The sequence below is a fragment of the Aphelocoma coerulescens genome, chromosome 3 (assembly GCF_041296385.1).
Source record: "Aphelocoma coerulescens isolate FSJ_1873_10779 chromosome 3, UR_Acoe_1.0, whole genome shotgun sequence".
NCBI classification, from domain to species: Eukaryota; Metazoa; Chordata; class Aves; order Passeriformes; family Corvidae; genus Aphelocoma; species Aphelocoma coerulescens.
This window is the reverse complement of record NC_091016.1, coordinates 65171927-65199327: the sequence shown is the minus strand read 5'-3', so window position 1 is coordinate 65199327 and position 27401 is coordinate 65171927. Positions and strand designations below refer to the sequence as shown.

At 37.4% G+C, this 27401-nt stretch overlaps 1 long non-coding RNA gene across 3 annotated transcripts in view; it reads right to left on the bottom strand.

Annotated features, from left to right (window-relative positions):
* Positions 1-3217: 3217 nt before the first annotated feature.
* The window catches only part of LOC138107274 (uncharacterized), a 56927-nt gene continuing 32743 nt past the window's right edge, over positions 3218-27401 (bottom strand). For 2 of the 3 annotated variants that reach the window (XR_011149366.1, XR_011149368.1), the window contains 3 exons: positions 12796-12896; positions 12036-12098; positions 3218-4451 (listed from right to left, as the gene is read on the bottom strand). This is a non-coding gene — a long non-coding RNA (uncharacterized lncRNA). The remainder of the gene's footprint in view (positions 4452-12035; positions 12099-12795; positions 12897-27401) is intronic. The other variant, XR_011149367.1, reaches the window with a different exon arrangement.

Sequence of the window (27401 nt, the reverse complement as noted above, 5' to 3'; positions counted from 1 at the left end):
AATGAACAAAATTATCCTCATTCAAGAAATTCCTATAGCAAAGGGGGCCACTCTTCTCATGGACAGGGTCTGGACAATTTGTACAGAGTATGTATCAGAGATCTGTTCAAAGCTGCACAACTAAGGACTCTAAGCATCTGAAGGGACATAAGATTATCTGTATTCTTTCTTTCTTTCTTTCTTTCTTTCTTTCTTTCTTTCTTTCTTTCTTTCTTTCTTTCTTTCTTTCTTTCTTTCTTTCTTTCTTTCTTTCTTTCTTTCTTTCTTTCTTTCTTTCTTTCTTTCTTTCTTTCTTTCTTTCCAGTGTTACCTCTAATACATAGTATTTGAAAGGATACTTTATAGAGCTTTAGTGACTTTAGTGACTTTTTTACTGAGGTCATAACAGACCTAAATGTCCTAGTGCAAAACAACTACTTAAAATTACTATTTGAAGACAGTAGGACCATGTAGACTGAAGATGGAAATCTGAGTTTCTCATAACAGCCTTATTTCTATTTTTCTTTTCTGTATTCACTGAAAGTACAAGGGCAACTCTTTGAGTAAAGGGTTGATGCCCAGCATGTGTACAGCTACTGCTGAACTTCTGATTGGCTCTGAAATACAATTTCCCTGCTCTCTCCCCAGGAGCACTTTCAAGAGGCATTGAGGAAATTATCTTAGACAACCTGCTCATTCCAGTTTTAGGAACCATTTTTGATGCAGTCAAATACATGCAAATGACATACAAAAATATTCTTTGTGAATCTTAAACATTCCAGATGTTTAGTCCAAAATGTCTCTGTAGCAATTACATATAGCCATTATGGGATGTAATACTGTCCTTAGGGTCCCTCAGTGTAAGCCCTAAAGCTCAAATTGACAATATCAATAGTAAAATTCTCAAACTACTTGATTAAGTGACCATCAGATAAGACTTAGAACTTGTACTAATTTTTTTTATTCCTTTGGCTGTTGCCCATATGTATACTCATTATGAAAAATGTTCAAATAATCATGTTTGCTACAGAGAAAATATACCCTGCCTGTTACTGCATCTCTAATATGCTCCAAATTAATACACCAACTTACAGCCTTCCAATTTTGTATCATTTGCAAATTTGCTGTGAATACTCTCTGTCCCCTCACCAGGATGTTAACAAAGATTCTAAGCAGTATTGGTCTCTCTAGAGTCAAGCCTTGCAGCACACCAGTAGTTCCTTGTCTCCAGCTGGACTTTGTGTAGTGACAACCATCTGAGCGCAGCTGCACTTTTTAGTCCACCTCATCCTCCACTTAGTCAACGTTTCATTAATTTGTCTATGAGGATGTTATGGGAGAAAAAAAGCCTTGCTAAAGTCAATACAAGGAGTACACCCTGTTCTCTTCACATCCATCAAGACAGTCATCTCATCATAGAAGGTTTTCAGGTTGGCTAACTTGCTTTCCTCTTAATCAATCTATGCTATGACCATTTACTTTCCTAATTTTCATGTATTTGCAAATGTTTTCCAGGCTTATTTGCTTCATAACAAGGAAGTTGCACTTCCTTGGGGTCAAGGTGAAACTGACTGCCTTGTAACTTCCCAGATCCTCTGTCTTGTCAGAGGGGTGAAGACAAAAGTGCTGTTTGCTTTTTTCGAGTCCTCAAATGTCTCTCCTGGTCACCACGATCTTTCAAACATAAGAACAGGTAAACAAGGACTCATGAACTTTCAGCCTCTAGTTACGATAAAACATTGGAAGTCCCACTGGTTGAGAGTGCACATCATAACAACTGAAGTTCTTTAGGCACCAGCAAAGAATAATGATGTAATATGGTCAAATATCAGCAGAACAGATTTGATCAGCAAACCTGAAAAACTGAATGAAAGCAATTGAATATGAGAAAATGGTTTGTGAAGTTTATAACTTTCAAATATGTAATTGCAGTGGTTTTCATGAATAAAAATCTCAGCCAAATATGGATGGATACAGAAGCACCAAAGAGCATCACTGGATATCACTGATGCAACAACAACGTCAAAAACAGTTGTAAGGGTCAAGTGTGAGTTTGCTTCAGAAAAATCTGTACAATAACTGTCTTTTCACTGATGCACTCAAGACAGGCCTGTGTCCCTCCACAGCTGTACTTGGTTTACTTGGCAAGGTTTTTGTAGCAGGGGGGCTCCAGAGGTGGTTTCTCTGAGAAACTGCTGGAAGCTTTCTCTGTGTCTGATGGAGCTAATGTCAGCTGGCTGCAACACAGACACACCATCAAGAACTGAGTGTGTCAAGCTAAAGCACTTAGCTGAGAGAGCAAGTAGAAGTCCAGGCCTTTGACAAATTTTATGGATAACAAATTTTATCCAGAGCACATCTATGGCAACAATCACTGAGATGATCCTCTTAGCCTGGACATTCACACTCATTTTGTTATTGCTCCTTTCTCTTACTCAGTGTTCTTCAGAAAACTTCTTCCCCATGTGAGAGCCATTTTGACAAGAAGGATAGCTTGTTTTACTGCTTTGTTTTGTGCGGGTTCTTTTGTTTCTGAAAAAGATACCTCCATTTTCATCTGAATGCCTACAGTTTTCAATTTTTTTTTTTTTTTCATTTTAGGTGAAATTTAAATAGAGGCAGAGTTAGCAAAGAGATTCTCCAGGCACCTCGTCCTTGGACAGCTCCTAAGAAAGTTCTTAGCCCACAAAAAGACATTCATTATGTCAGTGGTGGTGTGATTTATAAACCTGAGAGAAAAGTGGATGATGAAAACTTGATTAATGTCCTTTCTCTCCAGTGATGTTGCTTGAAACTTGAAGAGATAATAAATAAGGAAATATCCTATATGTATGACACTACTTGCTTTCAGCCTAAGGGATAGGATTTGCAATTTTTCCTGCACTAAAGTCCTCTAAGTTTTGGAGGAAAGCCTCAATGGAAAGAGAAGAAATTAAGAACTGCACAAGGGGGCAGAAAATTGCCATTAACAGAATCAGGTATTTATACTGCCTGGCTTTATGAAATCTGTAATCCTTGTTTCCAGAAGCCTCAAATGCACTGTCCCTGTTGGGATGATGTGGGACAAAGTTATTTCTGTTGATTGCTACTGCTGTCATTTCCATAACAGTCACAGTTAGAGAGGCACAGTTATCTCTTTGAAGATAAGATATTCACTGTCTCGAAGGACCAGAATTCTACGGGAGTGATTCAATTGCCCAAACACACACATTTATTTTTATTTCAGATGACCTGACAATCAAAGACAGCTGTGAGGGCAGTTGTAAACAGATGCTACATAAGACACTTAGGAAAAGGCTGCTGGAGGCTGGATACAATATGTTTGAGTTTCTAAAATAGTGTCTTGATTCTTGTGGTTAGGCAGCTGACCAACCCATTTTCATTCTTCACCATATTTCTTTAAAGCTGATACCTCTGAAAAATGTTCTCCCTAGCTTAACTTAGACTGCATTTTTTTCCAGCTATCAAAACAGATGAGATTCATGAAATAGTACTTTTCATGGGCTTTTATATGCAAACATACTTCTCTGTCTATCCACATTTTCCATTTAACACATTTTGGACAATTCCAGTCGATTTGACAGATGGACAGTGGCTTCAAAGGCATAAACAACCTACAAGTGTCATGAAAATAGTCTGGATGAATGACTCTATTAGTGCCCTGACACAAAAAGAGCATGGTAGGAATTTTATTATAGACATTGAAGAGCCATATAAGAGAGAGCTAGTTTGAGCACTCCAGCAGCATGAAAACTCCATGTGGCATTAGCAGCTCCATAAACAGCAATAATTCCAACCATAGGAAGGCAGGCTTCATCAGTTCCACTTCTCACAGAATAATCATACTTATTATCACAATTCCACAACCATCTACATTAGCAAGTGACACCCAAGTGGTGAAGAAGCTGAACATTGTATAAGAAGCAAGAAATAAAATTTTAAAATAAGTGAGATAGATAAAAGAAATGCAAAAAGCAAACATCTGTAAGGTCAGAGAAAGACTCAAGGTTTTATTCTTATATATTCAAGACAGAAAACTTAAATAACAAAAAAGAAAAATAATGTGAGAAATTTGTAGCAACACATTTGTATCTGAACTGAAAGAAACTTTCACAAGTACTCATACATATATGATGAATACACTATTAAGTATGTCAGTAGCTGGCACTTCCAAATCTTGTGGAAACAATTCTGCCACATCTAACTGGTTGGCCCACACATGGTTTTATGACTATTGCAAATCTCTTCAGTGCCCAACAAGTAAGCACTTGGCACTCTAACTTATTTTTACAAGTAAATTCCATGCAAATGAAAATTAATTGATTCTTTAGTGTTTCTGCTGGGCTTGCTATTTTTTGTTTGTTTGTTTGCTTGTGTTATACCAATATAAGCCATCCACGTCCTTGTATGCTTTAGGAAGTACTTGCATATTGTCTTTGCTCTGCACAGGAAACAGACAACTGCTTGCAGGTCTAGGGAATAAACAGACAAACATTTGCTTAGAGATTAATAGCTAACAGAATCACAGAAGTTAGAAGACGGAGAAATTATACTGTGTGAAATTTTCTTTTTCTCTGCGCATTATGGCGCCATGTTTAATGGAATGCTTTATCTTTTCATTTTATTCCAGTGGAAACCATCTTGTTCACTAACTAGCATTGACTTTGTTTCAGATATCTCTGTGACTGTAGTTTCCTTTGCATCAGCACAAGGATTTTACCACAACTACTTAGACTGTCTGATTAGCAATTTAATGGGATTTAGTTGACCCTAAATGAAAGGACAGACAGCCCTAATGCCTAGAAGGCTGTCAGATTTATGTAAGCCTTCCTACTAAATGTGTTGCCTCACAGCAACCATTTCCTGGATTTTGAGCTAAAATGGATACATACTTCTGCTTATACTGGAATTTAAGGAGGTGACAGACAGAAGGCTTTAATTGGATTATTCCACCAGTATGGTGTAAATTTTGTATAGTAGTATGTTATAGTATCCAATATAAAGATTTTCTTGGGCTTGAAGACTTAAAAATGTCCTACATGTCGCAGTTCCGCTTTAGCTGCAGTGATGTAGGATCAGATATAATTAAGGGAACACACTGACTTAGTACAGATAAAGGACTTATATAGCCTTGTGCACCCTAATTGAGAACAAACTTTCTCAAAGTGCAACAATAGGATGATGCATAGAGGGAAAGGAATGCAGTGAGCAGAATGATGTGATCTAAAGCACATGTAAATGTTCTCATTACAAAGCATTGCTCAGATTTTTTGTTTTATCTCTTATACTGGAATATTATATTTGATCTTTACCCACTTTTGCCACTCAATTTGAGGTATGGAGGAGAAGACATGCTGAAAAACTCACTTCTTTCTGATGTATTGTCTGATTAGTCATCCATGTACTGGCCTCTTTCTAATAGAGACTCCTCAAAGTAATTCAAAAGTAATTTTGAATTGTTCAAAAGGTATAGGGTACCCAAAGGTATCCCAAAAGGATTTATTCATTCTTGAGATGAATGAGGCATTGGATTTAAGTCTCCTGATGCCCAGAAAAATACCATAAAAATACAGTTCCTTTTCTATTAGTTTACTATTTCAAGCTGATAGAAATTTCATCTGAATGCTTACTCTACATATAAATAAATGGTCTGCAGTAAAAATTACCTACTCCTTACCATTAAATTACCTGTGCATTAGAACCAAAGGACATAATTCTTCACTGTCCTACTGTCAATATAAAGCATAGTACATGTAAAAACATACTATGAAAATATAGCGGACAAAATGTTGATGTCTTGGAGAGTTCTCATCAAGGCTTTCAGACAGATGTGAATTATTTTAAAGAGTGCTAGGCAGTAAAGAAGGAAGCCTGATTCCTCCTAACCCTTAGTAACATGACATTAGAAGAGCCCATTGAATTCTCATTTAACTGGCCTGGAGCTGAAAGTAGCCTGCGCAGGTATCCTTGGGCGATCTGGTGAAAATGTCGGCTAAAGGTTCGGAAATAAACAGTCATGCTGAGTTTTCCTCAGAAAGGGCTAAACCCTCCTGACATTTCATTTTCAGGGTCTTTGTACATCACTGCTGAACCGAACAGGTAGAACAGAGAAATTTTTGTTTCCAGCTGAAGTATCAGGAATTATCTGAATTTTCTGTTTCTGAAAGCATGATCAAGGGCTTAATTGTTCTACCCTGTCAGGGTAAACCCTGCAGTGAATTCTTGCAATTAGTCTGACTGACACTGTAGGCATAGCTTGCCTACTCTGTTAGTCATCTCTTGAAAAGAAATGGCTGTATCTCTTGTGGTTACCTTGACAATCCACAATTTAGGATATTTTTTAATGCAAGTTTAACACAAAGGTGCATGCTGTACATTGCAATCCAATGGCTCCCATAGTCTGGTAGCATAAACTACACTGTCACTAAGGTAGAATAGGCAATACAGATGCAAAACACTATGGAAATGTTCTTATCATTCAGCAAAACCATACGTAGAAGTTATATGAATATGCATGCATTTCTCTCACTGTTTAAGATTCCTGCTGTCCCTGTGTCTTCATTTGCAACAACAGCCAGTCTCATCAAATCTCACATAATTAAACTGAACAGAATGGCAAGGGTAATTGTTCATATGTTGCCCCTGTGTAATGAGTCACCATAAACTAAAGGATGTGTTAATAAGTTTGCACAGCTGGCATTTTGGGCTGGATTCTGGCTAAATAGGGACATCCTGCAAAACATTCCAAGCATTGTGCTGTTTCAAGCCAGAAAATATCCTCAATTAGGAAGGAGATTTTTCCACTGCAATGTTCATCTTCCCTTGAATTTTCAGCATCAGCAGCTGAGAATTTAAACACTCAGAAGTCTACACTACTGCTGGAATGTGAAACAGGCTCTTCTTCACAGACTTTTAAGGAAAACATATCTTCTCCTAGTGTTTCTCATGAGGAAACTGAATACTCCCCCAGAACTAGCTGGGCTCTTCTAAAACCTAACACACTTCATGCACATACCTATTGGTAGATGGATTTTTTGTTAGGTTTATTGACCTGAGAGAAAACTTAACCACTGCTTTGCTCTATCTGCTGCAGTTACTCAAACAATATTTTTAATTCTATATAGCAAGTTAACAGAAATGTAGCAGGAATGATAAAAAAAAAAAATGATTTTGTAGTATCGAGGTCTTAAAATGATTGTGAAAGTCAAGGTTGCAAACACCTCGTGTATTGACAAAATGCTATTTGGAGGAGAAAGGAAAATAAACAGAGAAAAACATAGAATATTTTGGAGGGTATTTTCTGAAGTTTAGACTAAATACACTGATAAGCTTCATTTCCTACTTGAAAAAATACATCTTGAACTGTAACATGGGCATCAGAAGGCACAAAGCTACAGACAGGGCTGAAGAAACTGTACTTTTCAGGAAGACATTCTCCTCATTAAGTGACATGAAGCACTTTCCCAGATGAGTGTCGCGGTTGACAGAAATCAGCTGGAAGTGTACTGTTGTGATTTAATAGACAGTAATTATTGGGAATTCAGGATATCTACTGCCTTCTAGAAGAAGCCCATCTGATTAAAGGCTACTTTAAAGAATGATTTTGAAAGTGTTTCAGTCATGACCTGCTTGACGTGAATGAAATAACTCGTCAGCACCCGTAATGTGCGACTCAGCAACTGAAATGTCATTCAACAAAAAACTGAGCCAGTAGCTCCTGACTCTGCAGTAAAAATTTGTGGCCATGTGTATAAGTGCAAATGCTGTGGAAAAAATAGTCAGAAAAAGTACGACATAAGGTAAATCTTTTGCCATTACAGTGTTTGAGTGAAGAATGGGAAACAATAGATATAAAAGGCAGTTAGCTGTCTGCAGAGGCACTGCCCCTCAGCTGGGAGCTTGTTACTGTAAAAGTCTTAATCCAGTAGGAAGAATGAGGCTAGGCTTCAACTTAATTCAGAAAAGGAGCAGAATAAAAAGGAAATGGATAGTGATAATCCAGGTTCTGAAACGGAAGACACTGCAGGTAATAAATGGCTCACATGTAGCTCCAGGATGAACTAACCATCACACAGAAGCATGAAGGTAGAAAACACTAGATGATGGGGAATGGGATGTTTCCATATTCCAAGTGCTACTGATCAGTCATATGCTGAAGAAAAATACATCCAGCCACAAAATGCTGCAAGCAAACATTTTGAAGTATTCTTGGGGAAATATTTTAGGCAGATAATCATATTTGTGTTTAGCATCACAGGCTTCTTCCTTTAATATCTGTTGGCTTATCATGTCCTTAAGAAACACTAGTTTGTGCTAAGTGTTCTGTAACATTCTTCTCTCGTGAGCATGAAGATTCCGTACTGTAAGGAGGTTAATTGCCTGGGATAGTAAGCATCAAGCCAGGATGCCTTGATGTGGAAGCAGTGCAAGGCAGCCAGATGTCAGGTGTGTAGCCTACTCCTGCACTGACCATGCCCCCCTGATATTTCCTTGCCAAAAAGCATCTTAGTGACCTCAAACCCACACCCAACTCACATCAAAGTACAACTGAAAACAAAGAAGTCAGCCAAAACCAAGGCAGGAAATCTTCTGAAAACACATTTTTCATGGGAACATAGGCGAGATGGGCTCAGACACCTAACTCAAACTTTGCTTACCATGTGCCCAAGTGTGGCTTATAAGGGACTATTGATTTACACTAACCTTAACCCTAAAATTATGTGTTTTAAAAGACAAAGTCTAATATTTTTTCTCCTTCTGCATATATTGGCAGGTATCTTCAGTATTATATTATACAGTGGGTATAATTCAAACCAGGACAACCAGGATTTTTTAATATCAGCTGATCTAAGAATCATAACTATTGGCAGTGTGGCTATTTTAAACCATAGCTGTCATTCATATATAGTGGTCATGGCCACTTGACTAGACCTACAAGCCTGTCTGAGAGCTGACACTCCAGTGGCCTCGGGAGATGTGGGATCTGCCTTCCATCTCCATGAGCATGTATCCTTATGTAAACTGGAAAAGTTACAGGTTTTAACAAGTAAGACCTAAAACAGTGCACTTTCCCCTCTCAGGGTAATCTTAGGACATGCCATGAGGCCTGTGAGTTGGAGATTTTGCGGCAGGGCATGATGTGATTATGAAAGGGAATCAAAAGTATCAGTGCTTGCTGAATCTTCCATCACCCTAAGTCCAGCAAATACTGCACAGCTGATTCAGTCAGACCTCATGTCTTGCCTCTTGAAATCACCCTGCTGGTGTCTCCCCAGCTGTCTCAATACACCCTGTATATCAAGGCTGTCTGGTGTCTACAGGCCATACAAAACCCAGCAGAGCACATACTCATGCATGTATTGGAGTTTGAAACTTACTCTACCAGCCAAACTTCATCACAGGAAATGGGGCCAATTTGATAGCACTCAATGCTAAAACAGCCCTAGGGAAATCCTCAACGCTATTTACTGATATGTCACCATTTTTCTTCCCTGTGTCCACTATATCTGCTTGTTAAGGCATGACCCCACACTCAGATTTTAGGGAATGTGGAAACATTTACTGTTTCTTGGTACATTTTTCAACACATTTTCTCCCTCCCTGTATTTCAGCAGGCATGTTGGACTGCACGTTCCCCAAAAGTTTTCACAGGATTTTGCTCTGGATATATTTCTCCTCCTTCCTGTCATTGAGGTGTGTTCCTTTCCCTGTGGCGGAGCCAGTTTGCTGCTGGTCTGGAGTGTGTAGAAGGAAGAAAGACAAAATGAAAATATCCCACATGGAAGTGACCAGAGACTTTTGGCACCATTCAGCAAATCTTTTATCACCTGATGTTTGGGAGACACAGTAAATGGTCTGAGGAACAGGGTGGGAATCAGATGACAACATTTGTAAAGCATATCATAAAGAATGTCATAAATCTTATTTCACTTCTTTTTAGCCCAGGATCCATCTGCTTAATGGCTAGAGAGTAATTTTTTTTTATTTTCAGAATAAGATTTTGAAAAAAACACTCTGTAACTGGGGCACTGTGTCATGCTGTAAGAACAGGCCTTATGGATTTCCACACATTTCTACAGCTCTGAGTGCCTTTCTGTTGAGCCTCTCTGTTTGTAAGCTGCATAACTGTTCACTTGAAGAGGAACATATGCCCATATTTTCAACACTTGAAGCAAATGTTCATATAAGACACAGAGAAACAGATGGACCGGACACATTACATATTATATTTGTTATATGTGTGCGTGTGTTTGTGTCTATTATATGTGTTTATGTTGTTATTTGTCATACAACACCAATTCTTACAATACACAGATAAATATATGAACAATTCTTCATACACCTATTTTTTCTCATCATCTTTTAGTGGATGTGGTTTTAGCTTATGGTGTACAAGAAAGACATGGATAGACAAATATTTGTGGACAACATCATAGTTTTGCAGCTCATTGAAGTAGATCTTTTTTCTTACATCCTTCAGTCTACAAAGAAGAGACAGAACAATCTCCTACCTCGAATACTGAAATGTAGAAGACTTGGGTTTATACAACATACATAGAATTGGTAAGTGATGGAAATGTACACAGGGAGCTCAGCTCATTATCAAACTAATCTTCCTTCTCCAGCAAGCTCATAATCTTTTCTGTCTTAAAATTTTGAGTTCTGCCTGGTTTAGCTGTGTGGTGCCTCTGGTCAAACCCAAGGAATTACTGCATTTCATCATCAAATTTAAATTGTAGCTCTTAGACCTCTTTCTCTGTTCACTTAGTGTAGATCTTTGACAAATGCCATGGAAATGCCTGCTGGCTGTGGATTCTGTTAACAGAACAGCATACTTACATTCATTCATCACCTTTAGGACATTTAAAATATCTGAAATTCATTTGCATGGCCAGTCTTATGCAATGCTCATTATGAATCTCACCAACATCCTTAATTCTTTCTCTTAGATTTTATGCAGCAGCTTCTAGGGCAGTAGCAATACTGGTATCCTGATTAGCAAGATTACAAACTAGTATTGTGCATTTTTTGTGTGTTTCTTTAATTATAACATCATCTGCATTTCCTCTGGGTAGGACATCTCCTTACAAAGGTAATTTTCTCATGTGAATTCAGCAGGGACACAATGACAACTTACTTTCTTTGCAGTTATGGCAACCTCTTTTTACTTTCTAATTTCTGCTTCTCTGGATTCTACATTGCATACATATTTCCTGGTTCCTTTTATCCCCTCAGATGGTTAGAATTCAGGTTTGTAAAATAGTGCACTGCAATGTCAATGAAATCCATTATAATTTCAGACTATGTAGCTCATGAAACAAGAAATCAGTGGTCAAGGAGATCTCATTTTCTTTAAAGGCACTATGTCCCACCTGAAATAGAGGTTCCCTTTTTTCAGCTGGATGCTTTATTTAGATTTATTTCAGCATGTCTCCTGAAAGAACCAGGCATTCACTTGTGATAGCTGGAAGCATTCCAGGAGAATGGAATCAATCACCATCATTTGAGCCAAAAAGGCACTGATATACTAAAATGGCTCTTTTGACATAAAATGCCATCTCTTGAGTTGTACATTAATCATTGCATTCAAGATTATCAGAGGTATTTCTGGCCATGGTCTAACACTGATTCACTACAGAGATTTACAGTGAGATTTTTTCCTTCCTAGCATCTAATTGGATGGAAATCATTCATTTCAGAGACTGTATCTGTGATAATCTTAAATTAAAATTCCATTCAGTCCTGTATTTGAATTTTTAAAATATTAATAATTTCCTGAATTCCTGGGATTGAACACAAATGAGCTTACAGTTTTTCACTCCCTCTGACAGGGCACCATAGGTATCACAAATCTGTAACAGTGGTGCTCTGGCTTACCCAGTTCATTTTCCAATGCTTATTTCCTACCTTTTAAGAGGTGCTTCATCAGTAAGTATTATGGACAGACACTAGCAAAAATTAAAACATAGAATCACAGCAAGAGATTATTTTCATTCATGCAAACAAGATACTTTTATGAATAAAGAAAATATTTTGAAAAGCTGCCATCTACTTACCCCTCTCCTCATACCTCTAGAACTTTTCCATCTTTTCCTCTCATGGTTCCTCTTTGAGTGTCACTGAAGTTTTAAAGGAATAGAATAAGCACAGCACACAGTACATTTAGATTAATGAAGAAGGTTCCCATAGAACAAAGAAAGTGCAACAGACACTTCCCAACAAATGGGAAGCTGGGACCAACAAATGCCAAGCTTTGGTAGAATATTAGGGAAAAATGGCACTGTTGAATACAAACTACTGAAGTGACATAAATGATATTATAAAAATCTTCTTGCATTATTAACACACAATTAGATATAAAATGAGAAAGTATTCTATACTGACAGACAGGAGGATTAACTAGCAAAATATAACCTAATGACATCTAATAGCAAATTGCCAAATTCCAGTTTATCACACTCTGAAGACCCTGTCTTATGTGCTCTGACAGAAACAGGAGAGATTTCATCCTAAATACAAATCGTTCAAATACATTTTCTTGTCAGCAGATTAAACTTTATCCTCTATTGTAAAACAAAGGTAGTAAAAAACTGTATGTTAAGAGCAGCAGGGATACATTCCACTGGGAATTATGTCAGAGCTGCATCACCAAGTTCCTGATATTCAGCTTTCCATCTGGTACCTCTAGACATTGTGGAGAGCAGACTGCACCTGTGTGGCTGCAACAGCTAGATCTTGTTCAGAACAACAGGTGTAACCATAAAAATTACTTTAAAAACACATTATGACATGATGCCTTCATAACATAGACCTCACCTATTTTGAGAAGTAGTTTCAGCATATTCAGTAGTTTCCTTGAGAGAGTGTGATCCAAAGTCAACAGCAGAGCAGTAAGCAATCAGTTTATTCAGGTTCTGCTAAATGCAAATAAACAATTTAATTTCAGTTGGCCTGAGTTAAGACACTATGCAAACTCAGTGACTTCAGTAGCTCTGCCTTCAAGAGAACACAGCATAGATGAAAAAACCACAGGTTCTTTGTTAATTTTCATCTAAATAAAATTTTTCCATCTATTCTAATAGCATAGAGCAAGAGAAGAACTGTAACATTCAGAGTCCTGAAAGCTTACAGAAAGAATGAATTTAAAGACATTTATAGCATTATGTCAGTACTAGTTGGCAGTAAATTATAAGGATCAATTTCACTCTGTCTGTAAGGCCAAGAAATGCAAAGCCCAGCCTTTTTTGTCAAAATAAATAATATTGGTCTTGCCACAACAAGCAAATCAAATTTTTTTTTATTTTAATAATTAAAAGTTATAATCCGTCTCTGAAAGTATTGGTTTATTTGGAAAGCTATTATTGACTTAAAAATCAGAAACATTTGATATTTTACCTAATAACCACAATACTAGAACAGAATACTGATTACAGAATTTGTAAAATTGGGATTCCAAGCTTTGGATGTAATGTGTGAGTATATTCATAGGGAGATAGATAAGCCACTACAGGATGTGTTCCATCATCTCTGCATTTTTCATCATTGCACTTCACCTGCCATTTTATCAGACAGTGATTTAAGAAACTTATGCCTCTCCATTATCTGCTTCAGATGGACTATCTGAAAAAGTGTTATATTACCTACAAATGGGGTCATGACACTCTTCTTGTGCATTTCAAGACAATTTGAAAATATATTTATAAATAGATTTAATATTGATTTTAGGGGCTCCAGCTGGTAACTTATTACCACTGTGAAAACTGTCTTTAACGAGATGGATAGAAGATAGTCTTATGTCCACTTCAATTTGTACCTTAGTTCCAAGGGCTTTAAAGACATTTTTGTACAATCATAAATGAACCAGGATGAATATGCACACAAAGGGCCCTGAGAGGCCCTTTTGCCATCCTTAGGTTGGCCTAGATGGTACAAAGGATGTGCAACACAAGGACAGTGGGGTTCTGTGCTATTACAGGTACATGACCTATGAAAGTTTCTGTAACTGCAGTAACAAAATCTGCAAGCAAAAGAGGCTGCACACAAATGTGGCAGCACCCTTCATCCTGCACTTTTAACAGGGTTTGTTCTTAGGGAACTCAATGCAAAGGAAGACAGACACAAAGTTCAACACACTATCATTTTGAAAAGATAAGAAAAGTTATTAACAGGAGAGAGGAAAGTAAACAGCACATTTAATAATGTTTGTGCAGAGACTGTAAGGGAAAAGTGGTAGTGGAGGGAGCTGAGTACTGTCAAACAGATTGATGGAAACTAGAAGACTTCATGGAGCTGCTGAACTTTATCATGACACACACTTGACCCCAGAGGCATTTAAATAAAACCTCTGTTAAGCCTAGATGAGATTTTATCCTTGCAGGCAAACAAGCGGAATGCTTCAATACAGTAATAAAACAGCTAAAGATGGACATTTGTGACTATTGTCACATGCTTCACTGCATTTTATTGGTCTGTCCAACATAACACTTGCCCCAACTACCTAGTAATATACATGTCAGTGTGGCTGATCTGTAGAAAAGTAGGATTAGGAGACCTAAATTTATGGTACATATTTAAAATATTTAAATTTATAATAGCACATTGGGTGGTGAAAAAAAAGCAATCATCCTTTTCCACAAAGGCATGTGAAAGGTCAAGCAGATGCTGTCTCTGGAACTTTTCCACACTCTTAAAAAGATAGATCTGGATGGTGTCTCTGGAACTTTTCCACACTCTTTTAAAAAGACAGATCTGGATCTGATTCACATCAGTGCAGAAGCTTCACCTGATTTAAAAATTCAACTGAGAAAATATTATAACACATTTTCAGAACAGATGTAGCTAATTTCTCTGGCTAAGAACATAGATGGACTCCATCCATCCATAGACATCCATAGATGGACAAGCCTTCCCATAGTAAACTTTGCTATTCTTGAATTGCAACACTGTTTATGGCAGAAATCCCTCTCTCTCCCTGTTCTTTACTGGAAGAGTAATACTGCAGAGCAGCTATTAAAAGGACACTAATTAAACCTGACAAGTTTTAACTCCCATGTTTGAAGAGTAATTTAAGAGCCTAAAGTAAACCTTTCAAAAGAACCTTTTTCTTTCATAGCTATCATCCTCCATTCCTTCTTTTTGCTACCTATTCTCAAGTCTGCCGAAACAGGAGACATGTCCTGATGTACATGTCCAGATGTCCTGAACTAAGTGACCTTCATGCACAGGATGGCCAATGTACGTCCAGTGTATGCATCTTCTGTAACAAAGGCAAATACACTGAATTAGGAAGTATTCTTAAGCTTCAATAATTCCATGCAAAGCTGACAAAAAAGGGGATTCATAAGCTCCTGTGAATGGTGTCATTTTCTGCCCATATACAGAATGCAATTCACTTCCCCCCTTCATATCCCTCCTCCCTCCAAAGAACATTTTTTTTTTAAAAATAATCTTCTTCCTGAACCACAGTTCTTTCTAACCATGACACTCTGAAAAAAGAGCATGTAGACACTGCAATACCATCTCCACTTCTTTACTTATTGCCTTTGTCTTCTTTTTAAATTATATATTTTCTTTTAATGAGTTTTTATTACCAACTCATCTCTTATAAATAGAAAAGTTGCTATAAGTAGAAAAGACTTAATCAGTAAAGGTCCCAACAGAGTGCTTGATATATAGAAAAATAGCATTCTTTTAGCAGCTGTCTCATTTAATTGCAAATAAAATTAGTATTCATCACCTCTTGAAACATTTGATTTACTTGAACATGCACAGTCTCAATAACTAAAAGTTAAAGTAATTTTTATATTCTTTTGCTGTCTTTATTCATTACTTTTTGTATTACAGTTGGCACAGCTTCTCCTGAACCAACATGAGCTTTATCTGGCAGCCACTTATCAAGCACTGGCACTCTTATTACCCAGGAGGCTCTGGCACAGTAGCAGACAGAATTTGGATGATTAGTCAGTGTCGTAAAAATGAGAGTAAAATTAAGAAACAATAAGTACAACATTAACATTGTTAGGCTTAGATGGAAAGAAAAAAAATATTACCGGAGCTCCTGGGAACAAATGACATTGTTCTTAATCAAACTGGAAGTTATAAAACTAATTAGTTTTGATTCTCAATGAGCAAAGGCTTTTTGTGTTCAAGGACTTTTAAAGAGGCTTCTTCTGTGTTTACTTACCAGGAAATAAATTCTGTCCTTTGTTTTACTTAAAATTTCTAAGATGTTAAGGTGACTGGTGCTTGTTATCCTGCCCATTGACTTTTTGAAATTTGAGGCTGATTCTATATTTAAATGGCTCAAATCCATGCCTGACCCACAAGAGGACAATCAACTCAGTTTGGAGAGTTCACCCCAAGTCAAGCTCACTTTCAGACAAGTGTATTGCACAAAGTTATGCAATTAATTTCATATCAGAGTACCACAGAGATTTCATTACACTGATCAGGCTAACAAGCCTGAATTCTGTACCAGCATGCTCAATTTCACAGAGATATTATTAACATTCATGTTGATCCAGCACAGATTATTAAAAGTAGATCTTAGATTATTTGTAAAAGTTTCATGGTAGAATCAAATGGTTAGTGTGTCAATCTGCACAAGATCTTATAAATTTGTATATATATAAAAATAAACAGGTGAATGAGAGGAAAAGATTAGAAAATATCATATTCTGAAAATTATATCTGATTGGCATAGCAGCAACTTCGTAAGATTATTCACACAGTGTAACACAAAAGATCAAATCTCCACAGGAGAAAGAGAGGTCAGTATGGGAGGAAATACATGACAAGAAAAGGTCTCCACTCAATTACAAAGTGCAGGAATTGTAAGAGTAATGGCAATGCATGAGAAAGGCATAAGTGTTGCCATGACTACAAGATTATATATATATATATATGTGAGGTTCTCCCCCTACAAAGAGAACATACCAAGAACTTTCAGTCGTACTTGTAGAGTAGGTAGAACCAGGAAGAGACTGTCACTGGGTGTCCTAAACAGTGAAGAAACCAAGTAGATGGAAGACTCTTCGAGGTTCGAACCTCTTCACAAATTACAGCAATTTAGGACAAATAACCAAAAAATGGCAGAGCTCCAAGTCTTTAAAGGTAAGAGAACAAAACATTTATTGTGAAATAAAACTCAGGGAATTTTAGGCCAATCTAATGAAGAAAGAGATTAAGGAAAGCTAGCTATTCCTCAAAGGAACAAACCAAGAATGAACCTATGCTGCTGCAGGGAAGAATTGGGATGTGTAGTCAGAATCAGATCTTCTTCCATGATTTCAACTTCAAGGAGGAATAGAGAAAGTGGAAACTAGAGGAGGTCACATAAAACTTACAGATAAATTCTGTGTGCATACACAGACAAATCAAACAGGGCAAAGGACAAACTGATGCACGTCTCACAGGTGGTATTTAGGATAACAAGAGATAGTTATATAAACTAAGGAAAAGGTTACCTAAACCAGAAGAAAATCTATAAAAATGTGTCATGCAAAATGGAATCTTTAAAATAAATTTTAGACAGTTCCTTAAAGAGAATTCTTGGCTTAGGGTAAATAAACATAGGTTGGAGATTTCAGATGGAATTGAAATGTTTCAGACTTGTTGGGTGCAATATCAGGAAAATTAAAGGAGTGAACAAATCTCAGAACTGTTCAAAGCTACCATTAAAATAATGGAAGAAAGGTGAGGTAACAAGCAGCTAGCAAAGAGGGCTTTGCAATTGCCTAAAAAAAAATAAAGTTAGGACAAAAGTAGGTAGGAACTACAAATCAGTCAATTTACTTAAACTCAGAGAAAAATACAAATAATGAAAGAGAATGACTGTCACTAACTAAAATAAAACTGGAAGACTTAGAATCAAGACAGATGCCAAAAAGAAATTGCTTCAAATAAAACTGATCCTTTTTTTGTCGACAGAAAAACTGCCTTTTTGGAAGGAGTAACAGGAATGTTATATATTTTGCCTTTAATACCTTTGGCACAATCCTTATTATTCCAGTATCAAGCTAGGATAATGTGCACTAGATCTCATATTTACAGAAATTATACAGGTTTCATAGTTACATTGTAAAAAGGTTTATATATAATTCTTTAGCAAAATTGAAGGACAGATTAGTTGAGTGTGTACAAGTGTTCTGTTCACTCCAGAATCTTCAACTTTTTCATTAACAGCCTAAAGAATAAATATTGTGCTTACTGATTTAGCAGATGACATGATTCTGGAAAATATGAGAGGTATATTAGAGGGTAATTTGGTCATAAGAAAATGAAAAAGTAACCTAAATACTATGCAACTTGCTAGGTGCAAGTAAAGTATCTTTGCATGTATAGTCAGCAACACAAATAAAAGAAAAGTAAATAAGAAAGCAAACATTTCAAAGGCAAAGGATCTTGGTAATTTCAGACCACAAGTTAGACACATCAATAATGACCTAGCAAGAAAGGTAAATATCATTTCAAAGAGTGCAAAGAGAAGTGTAATTTACAATTACATGGAGCAATACCCCTTCACTTGGTTTAATATTGGTAAGGTCTCCGCTTGAGAACCATGTTCTGCACTTTAAAAGCATTCACCATTTGGAGAGTGCCTAGGAGAGAGCAATAAGAATGATCTGGAGCTTCTAAACATGACCTAGGGACAATGACTGAAGCAAGGACCAGGTAAATCTAAGCAAGGGAAGCAGACTCCTTGAGCGAACAAAAAATACCAGTAAAGATAAATATCTGCTGCAAACAGGAAGAAAATTATCTGTTTTCACTGTGCAGTGTGAATGTAGCCCGAAGTGGCAGAGAAAAACACAAGAGAAACATTTCTAATTGTGCCAGTGATAGAATATTTCAGTAAATAAGTGATGGGTCATGTGGAGTCATAAGCACTGCAAAGCTTTAAAAGCAGGTCAGGCAAGCAACTACCAGAAACAAAAGGTAATGTTTATCCTGCCTTGCAACTAGAGAAAAAGAGTAGTTGAAACGCCAAAGTTCCTTTACTAACAAATATTCTGTGATGTCATGAATACATATAATATGGAGTACTTAAACAGAGGAAGATGGACTCTCTCATGTTGGTTTGAATGGTATATTAGCCATTTCAGACACTGAAATAACTTTTGCAAGCCATTCGTGATTTCTCTTGACCTACTCAATATATCAAAAAGCTGTGAGTTTACAACTAAAAGCAAGGGCTGGTATTTTTTTCTTTTTGCTATCACGTGGAACATAACATAGCTTTAACAACTGTGATGTTTTCTCAGTCTTAAACATGTATTTAACCTCCAAGACAGGAGAAGTTTCACATTTTTTGTCTCAATATATTATACATATAGTGGTAAATTTCTTTCTGTGCTCACCCAAACATGTAAGATTCAAACCATTTTTCATCAACTGGAGCTAACTGTGGCAGAGGACGTGCCAGTAACATTATACAGCAAAGACAAACTATTACTGTGATTAAGTGGAACATTCTCATACCTCAGCTAAATTACTGATGAAAAATGGACTTGTGGTATCCATTGTATCACAAGATGTTAAAAGAATCTAAGAGGAGTGGAAGTTTTATTCAGGGTGTAAAAGCAATGCTAAGAGTAGTTTGTACAGACACAAATATTTAATACCTTTGGTGAGCTCCTGGAGACAAGTCAAGGTTTGTGCTGTTTTTCATGCACTTTGAAGACAAATTAGGCTTTGTGATTTTGACAACTATATGAGGGGGAATAAAAGCTTTCTGAAATAATGCAAATATTTGCAAATACACTAGGAGTTTAAAATATGACCTGCGAGTTTGTCGCCATTCTTTAATTCCCAATTTGTAAGCTCTTTTAAACACTGGAAATCATTATTTATAAAAGTCAATAAAGGTATGTAACCTAAAATCTGCTGCTTTTGACACTACTGCTGAAAATATGGGCTTCCATGGGATCCCATGAAGAGAATAGGTATAAAAACCTGGCTTCTAAGAAAAATGTGTTCTGCAAACTAATAGGAAGTGTTTGGATGTCATTCTTGTTAGTCTGAACAGCAATTACATGTATGACACAGAAGGTAGAGACTTAACACCACCAGTATATTTGTTCAGCACACACAGTACCAATTTATCTTACACTGGTCATTACTCTTTTTGATGTTGGAAGTTCTATTAAAAACACAGGCAATGCATTGTGTATTCAGCAATTTGATGTGATACATTAAATAGTGACTCAGACTTTCTCAGGGAAACGACATGAATGGAGTTAATGATCCTTGTGGGTCCCTTCCAACTCAGCCTATTCTGTGATATTCAGTTACCTGGGATATTCTGTGAAAATTGCTGCAGTGAATTTAACAATCTAAGACCACACCTTAGTTTCTCAGCCATCATCTTCTAAGGATGACGAAATTATGATCAGTTAAACTGGTAAATTGATATATAGATGAAGATGTTTACTTTCATTAAAACATTCAATCATATTTCAAGGATTTAAATTCAACCTAAAAAATTATAAATATGTTCTTTGGGTTTCTTCAGTATTTCAAATGCAATAAAATTCAGTGAATGAGTTTTTTCCATTACATATGGAAAGACAGCATCCTCTGATGTGCTTCTGGATACAGACCAGCTCTTTGTTTCCTCCTGTCATTCCTTCCTGTCACTTTGTGGAGTACTGCTGAAGAAGTCATCCAGTCCTGGATGAGCATCAAGTCCTTATCAATTCTCCAGCCACCACCTGTTCACACTGACCAAATAACATGTCATTGAGGAAGTGAGGAAGAATGTATACCATAATGCATTTTTAATACAGTTTCAGCTGTCTGTGGCGGTCTGAAAGAATAGCATCGAGAATTCTTAATAAAAATCATGCAAAACCACAGACAGGTAGTGCATATTGCATTTTTCACAGCTAGAAAACCTCCACATGCTTGGATAGTACTGTATTTAAATTCTGTACTGTGTAGTATAGTATGTAAGTCTCTCAAGAGCAAAACTAAAAACAAAGAAACAAAACATGAAAAACATCCCCATGTGCTGGGGATCATTTTCACTGGTTTCTTTACTCACACAAACAGTACTGAACACCTAACTGTGCCTCAAGCTGTACAATAAACAACCTGGCTGAAGCTTTGTGGTTTTTTACATAAGCAAGCATTCATTACATTGCAGCATCTTTTCCTTACATTGGACATAATAAATAGCATTGCAAACCATAATTTTGAAAAAAGTTGTTTCATTTTGTGTAACTGCCATCCCACGGAGATAAAAGTTTATAAAATCACATAACTATGTTAATTTCCAGCTCTGGTTAAAATTCTTGACTTAGGGGATTCAATGATTCTGGAGGTTAAATAAAAATATACTCTTAATCCACATTGCCCCCATGTTGCTATGGAAATTAATTTCTATTGGAGAGTAACTTCAGAACAAGTGCACTTTTGGTTTTGTTGCTGTTTCCAAATAGGCAAAGATTTTTAGTGGTTTAGTCACCATCTAAACAGGTCAGTTTCAATTATCTGTACACCAAACAATTACAATCATAAAAATATCCCTCAAAATTGTAAGGTACATATGCACTTGATTAGCTGGTAATTTATGGATACAGTATACGGATATGATTATAGAAAGCAGTAACCAGAGAGAAAGACCAGTGTGGAAGAGTGAGTACATGCTATTGAGTCAAGCACTGCCATGCTTCACAAGAGTGTCCTGTGTATCACAAGTTTCTGGTCACTGCAGGCAAGCGTGCTACGGCCTGGCAAGGAAATCAGAAATCCTGTGCAGCCGTAGTAAAAACAGCTATGTGCAGGCTATGATATAGGCTGTTTCCCTCTTAGAAAGAGTCAGCAGATAAATTTTGGAAAACAAAACAAATAATTTAAACCAGACAGGTTTCTGAATAGCACATGACTGAAACAAGGCTGCAAACCCTCTTTATTCAGTCAGATGTCTGTCTATCTGATTAGTTCTAAGCACATGCTTGACTCCTACTGAAGTAAACAGGACATGAAAACAAGCCAAAGGACGTTACTGAAGAGGAACTGAGTGGTGAACTGAGCCAGAACAAATACCTTGAGTATAGGAGGCACTTATGGAAGAGAGATGGAACATCTGTGTGCAGTTCGCTGATAAGCAGAAGATCTTTAATTATATCTAGGGAAAGGCATGGAGAAATCCAAGATTCTTGATTCCAGCAAATCACCATGTTACTTCAAGTGCACTCCTCACCCTGGGCTACCTTTCCAAGACAACAAAGAGAAGCCAATCTGTTGAAAGTTCTCTGCAGAAAAAAGCCTAACAGCAACAGCAAATCCTGGATATAACAGCAGCAGCATTTCCTCTGCCTATGAAGTTACGCAGCCTGCAATGCTGCAATTCCCCCTTGCTATGTATGATTATATCTTATGTAATAATGGCATCTGGTGGATTGGATTGGGGCAATATGTCACTCAAGAGCACTAATTTATTTGCCAAATATCTTAGCTGTCTGTGTAGCATTGCAAGGAGTATGGGGAATAAACAAGCAGAGGAAAACTCTGATTTAATTGGTATAACAGATGATGGCATATGTAGCAGTTTTTGGAATATTAATAGATTGTCCAAGAAGGGCTGCCTAGGGAATGAATAAGAGATGTAGAATTCTCTCACATATTACAGATGCAAACACTTCTTATGAAGGATGAAAGCTAAGAGTTAAACCTGCTGCATGGTGAAAAAGAGAGAAAGAACACTATTCAGATGGAGCTATATACAGATCAGTTTCCCACAAGCATCATTTTTTTGGTTGGTTGGGTTTTTTTTCCTGAACACCTCAAGGAATCATCTAAAGCACAGGACTGGGCATTAACAAAACATTTAAAAAGGCAAATGACAGATCAAAATGTCTGCCTAATTTTTGGGATGCACACAAAATACTTAGATAGAAAAATGTAGAAAGCAGCTAGGAGGGCTGTTCCTGTGAGTCTGAGTCTTACCAGCAGGGAAAAAGTCAGGGCAGAATGCAGCTTCAGTAAGGATGACCATGAACTGAAAAAGTGCCTGGTTAAAAGAAAGAATATGAAGGAGAACACAAAACACACACAATTTTTTTTAAGAGTGAATTCAGAATTTCTTTTATGTAGGTTCTCAAGGGAGAAGTCCTAGAAAAGTCTGGGAAGAAAAAGTCTTAGAGAAGAGGTGACATTTCCCCAAGGAAATAAATGACACAGCAGGTACAAGATGTCCCAGTGCAGAACAAAGCATGGAGACTCTGGCTGAACTGTGAGTTTAGCTACAGAAAGGGAAGGAAATAAAAGTGAAAGTTAGGGTAGATTATGAGACTGATACAAAAAAGTAGATTGTATAGACAGTAAGTCAGAAATACTAAAATACAACCTGAAGGAAAAAATAAAGAACATGAGAAGTATAATCTGTTAAGATACAAAAGAATTTAATCCATTAGGGATATTAGTACAGCCAGGATGGAGAACTAACTACAGACAATGGTGGACCAAAGTGTTAAGGACAAATTTCAATTTTCTTTAATGGATCATTTACAACTCAGTGGAACAGTACAATTTAGTATCAGTATCAAAGGCATAGAATCTCATAGTACAATTGGGAAAGAGAATGTCAGGGAGAATTTGAAATAAATATATATTTTATTAAATTGTTCATTCTTGATTAATTTCTTTCTAAGCAGCTTAAAAATTATCCAAATTACTCTTAGGGCCATTATATATGTCTGAATTCATAAAGAAAATAGAAGTGCCAGAGGACAGAAGGGGACAAGATGGTGTCTGTATTTTAAATGAAGAAAAAATGAGGATATGAAAGAAAGGAAAGCAATGGAAATTAGTATGGATCTCTGAAAAACACTTTCTTCAAAGTAGTTTTCTTCAATCATGGAGTAGCATGACTTATGGTTAGAGAAGAAACTGTAACCGTCACATGGCTTTTAATGCAGTGGGAGATGACATTTTCACAAGCAGTTCAGTGAAATAAAATATAGATGAAAGGTGAGTGACCAATCAGATGAATCATCAGACCAAAACAAATATTAATCAATGGCTCTCCTTCAAGCAGAAGGATGCAGAATGGGGCTCTGCAGAGTCCATTCTGAATACAGTTCTGTTCAGTACTTTCATTTAAATTAAGACATAGGAAAAGAGAACACACACATATAAATATGCATATGCATATGCATATGTGTATATATATATATATGTAATTTGTAGATTGCATGGAGCTGAAGAGTGCAATAAGCTTCCTGAGAAACATAATTAAAATTCAAATAGGAAAGAAAGACATGAAAGAATTTTTTATTCAGTAGGCGGCGGGAGAAAGTTGTGGTAGAAGATTTCATTTACAAATTGAGCAGGAGGAATAAACTATGAAAATACAGGGTGGGTTAATGGAGAGTATGTAGTAAAACATCAAAAAAAATCTGATATGTGAGGTGAACTGTAGACTGCACAGAAGTGAAAAATGTCATTGAGCCATTAAGAAAAAGGCAAAACTCATTTGAGGAAGTTAAGAGAGATGTTGAAATAAAACAAAGGAAATAATTCTCCCAAAGCACTTGGAACTCTTGCTGGCAATTTTGCAGCTGTGTCACTGTATTCTTTAAGAAAATACAGCAAAACTATGATAGTGAAAAGTAGTGAGAACATGGATACACATGAAGAGTGTTTGGATCAGCACAGGTAATTTAGTCTAAAGAACATTTTAGGGGGATAATATGGCACAGTATTGATACTGATTTTTGAAGCATCAGAATAGATCATGCGAATAGCTGTGAAAGCTCCATCACTGCATGCCTGTAAGACTAGATTAGAGAAGCCACTGATTACTCATTCTTGATTAGCTACCTCAATTTAAAGTTATTTGAAAAGGTTCTGCCCAGCAGCAGCACTTTGCAGCTCAATTATTGTAGGAAATGACAGAGTTCAAATCCTGGAGAAAGGAATTGAGATATTTAGAGATTCACAGATGCTTATACAACTCCACCAGATAGTGCAACAAATGTCGTCATGGAACATCCAGACATCCTTATTAACAGATCTGTCCCTCTGATGTCCTCTCAGTGATCCATCAGTTCCTGGGGATACACATGTTTAAAGCAGCTACATCATGATTATCTCACCAGGGAATTTCTAATACCTTTCCCATGTCTCAAATGCTCGCGTGAAGCCTAACTGCTTGGACCATGTCAAACAAACCTCAGTTAATTTCCTTCTCCTTCTTTTACAGTCTCCTTTGACATTTTTTTATATCCCATATTATCCCTTTTTTTGATTCCTTTACCTTCTCTAGTTCTTTCATCTACTCCTTTTCCATTTAGTATATGTAAAAGAAAAAAAGCTATTTCAGTCTTCTGCCCACACTTTCAACATTTCCTATGATTCTTATGACACCCAGGTGCTGAATGAATGACCAGTGACAATCAAATATGAGGTACAGCTAGAAATTGACATTTAACTTTTATCTGCACCTCACGGTTAAGGGAAGAGGAAATGAAAGGTAGGAGAGACAGAGAAAAGTGTAAGAGGACTGAGTTAACATATGATGCTGCCAGCTGCTGTGGCAACTTTGACTGGCCATTCTAGCCCTTGCACGTCTGCATTCCGTAGTATAGGTGTTAATGGAACATTGATCTATTTCAGAAGAGTTGTCTTCCCCCCTCTAATTCCCTTAGAAAACTCCTTACAAAGCTCACATGTGCATTTGAGTACTGAAGCAGGGCCCTTCCACAAAGACAGAGAGATAACCAAATCTATTTTGTTTTAAACTTTAAACCCAGTCCCAGAATCAAAAATCAGGATTGTACTTATATCCAGAAATTATACCACTGACCTGTTCCTAAAGATACTCAAGGATGTTTGAAAGAAAGGGTTTGAAAAAGAATCTCTGACAAAAATTTGACACACCACATATCCAATGATATATTTTATTCTTGTGGCCTATAACAAGAGTTTTTTGAGGGGCAGACTCACAAGGACATCAGTCAGGAGTGTTCATAGCAATAACAAACCCAAGGGGCTTCCATATGAAAGAGTTAGTCACAGAATTATTATAGAAATATACTGCTTAAATTATAGTTATCTTTCCTCCATTCAGCAGTAACAAGCAGACAGGGAGCACTTCAGCAAATTAACCAAATGGCAAATGATTGTGGTGGTTCTTGTCCCTGAGCCAACAGTGGGGATGTGTCCCACTAACCCTTAGTCAATCCTTACTTCACAGTCAGTGGCTTTTACTTGGGTGCTCCTTCATTTGCTTTCAGTAAGAATTAAAATTATGAGTGTCATTTGACAATATGAAAGTCAAGTCAAATGTGGCTGCTGAAAAGCCCTTTTGAAAGCACCATGCTGGACCTCCATGAACATTTGTCATGGGTTAGCAAAACATAGTCCCGGAAGTGATGTTCTTGCAAAGGGATGCTTACAGCTCCTCTATGACCTGATAGAACCTATCAGCTGGCCAGTTTGAATATGGACAACTCTTTGAGCCACTTAAAATTGTGACCGCCTCTGTGATCCACACCTAAGAATAGACACATGTGCAGGCCCCGTGTGGGGGTCGGGGGGCCGGGCCACAGCCATCCTGGAGCTGATGGGCCCTGTTCCACCTGTGCCCCAGCCCTGCTTTGTGCAGACGGAGCAGCTCGGCTCCCCCTCTCCAGTGCAGCCAAGATTCAGCTGAAGCTGCCCACTGCCCAGCAAAGATCATGTGACCAACAGCGATAAGCAACATTCCAGCTGCAAGGCCTAGGTGAGATTAACACTTTTAGTGCTGTGGAGAGCTGAAATCCTGAGGGAGGAGAAAGAGGAGATGCTTAAGGCTGAAATTCTGTTGTAAAGCTATGATGCATCAGAGTACCCGTTGTAATTTCATGAAGGCATGGGGGGTGGAGCGTTCAGCTTGTACTTGTGAGCAAAAGCACCTGCGCTGAGATAGGCAGATGCTGGCACAGCTATAATTTGATGAGAAGTTTGAACAGGGAGAGATGGAAGCGATGAGGACTTTTGCTCCAAATGGAAAAGGAGAAAACCTCAGTTCCTAGAGATGCTCCCAGAGATAGTCCTAAAGATGAAGATGAGGAGGACCCTTTACTCCCAGGGAAGGAGGAGGGCCTCTATTCTTAGAGATGAAATCCTCCCAGAGATGGGTGAAGAGAACTTTTGTTTCTGAACGGCTCAACCTTAAATTTGTACCCCAGTAGCTCAAGATTGGACCCTCGAAAGCAGTTGTGGGAAAAGCTGCAAGTCGGGGGAAGGGACTCTCACATGATGTGAGCAGAGAACCAACCTGGGCAGCTGTCTCATTGTGATAATGTCTCCATAGCACGAGCAAGAGAGACTCCTCTTCCTAAATGAACTGAACAAGGCTATTACAGAAGTGATAAACAGACTGAACATCTCAAGGGTTGTCTTTTTACATTGTCAGTGGGAGAAGGGAGAACAGG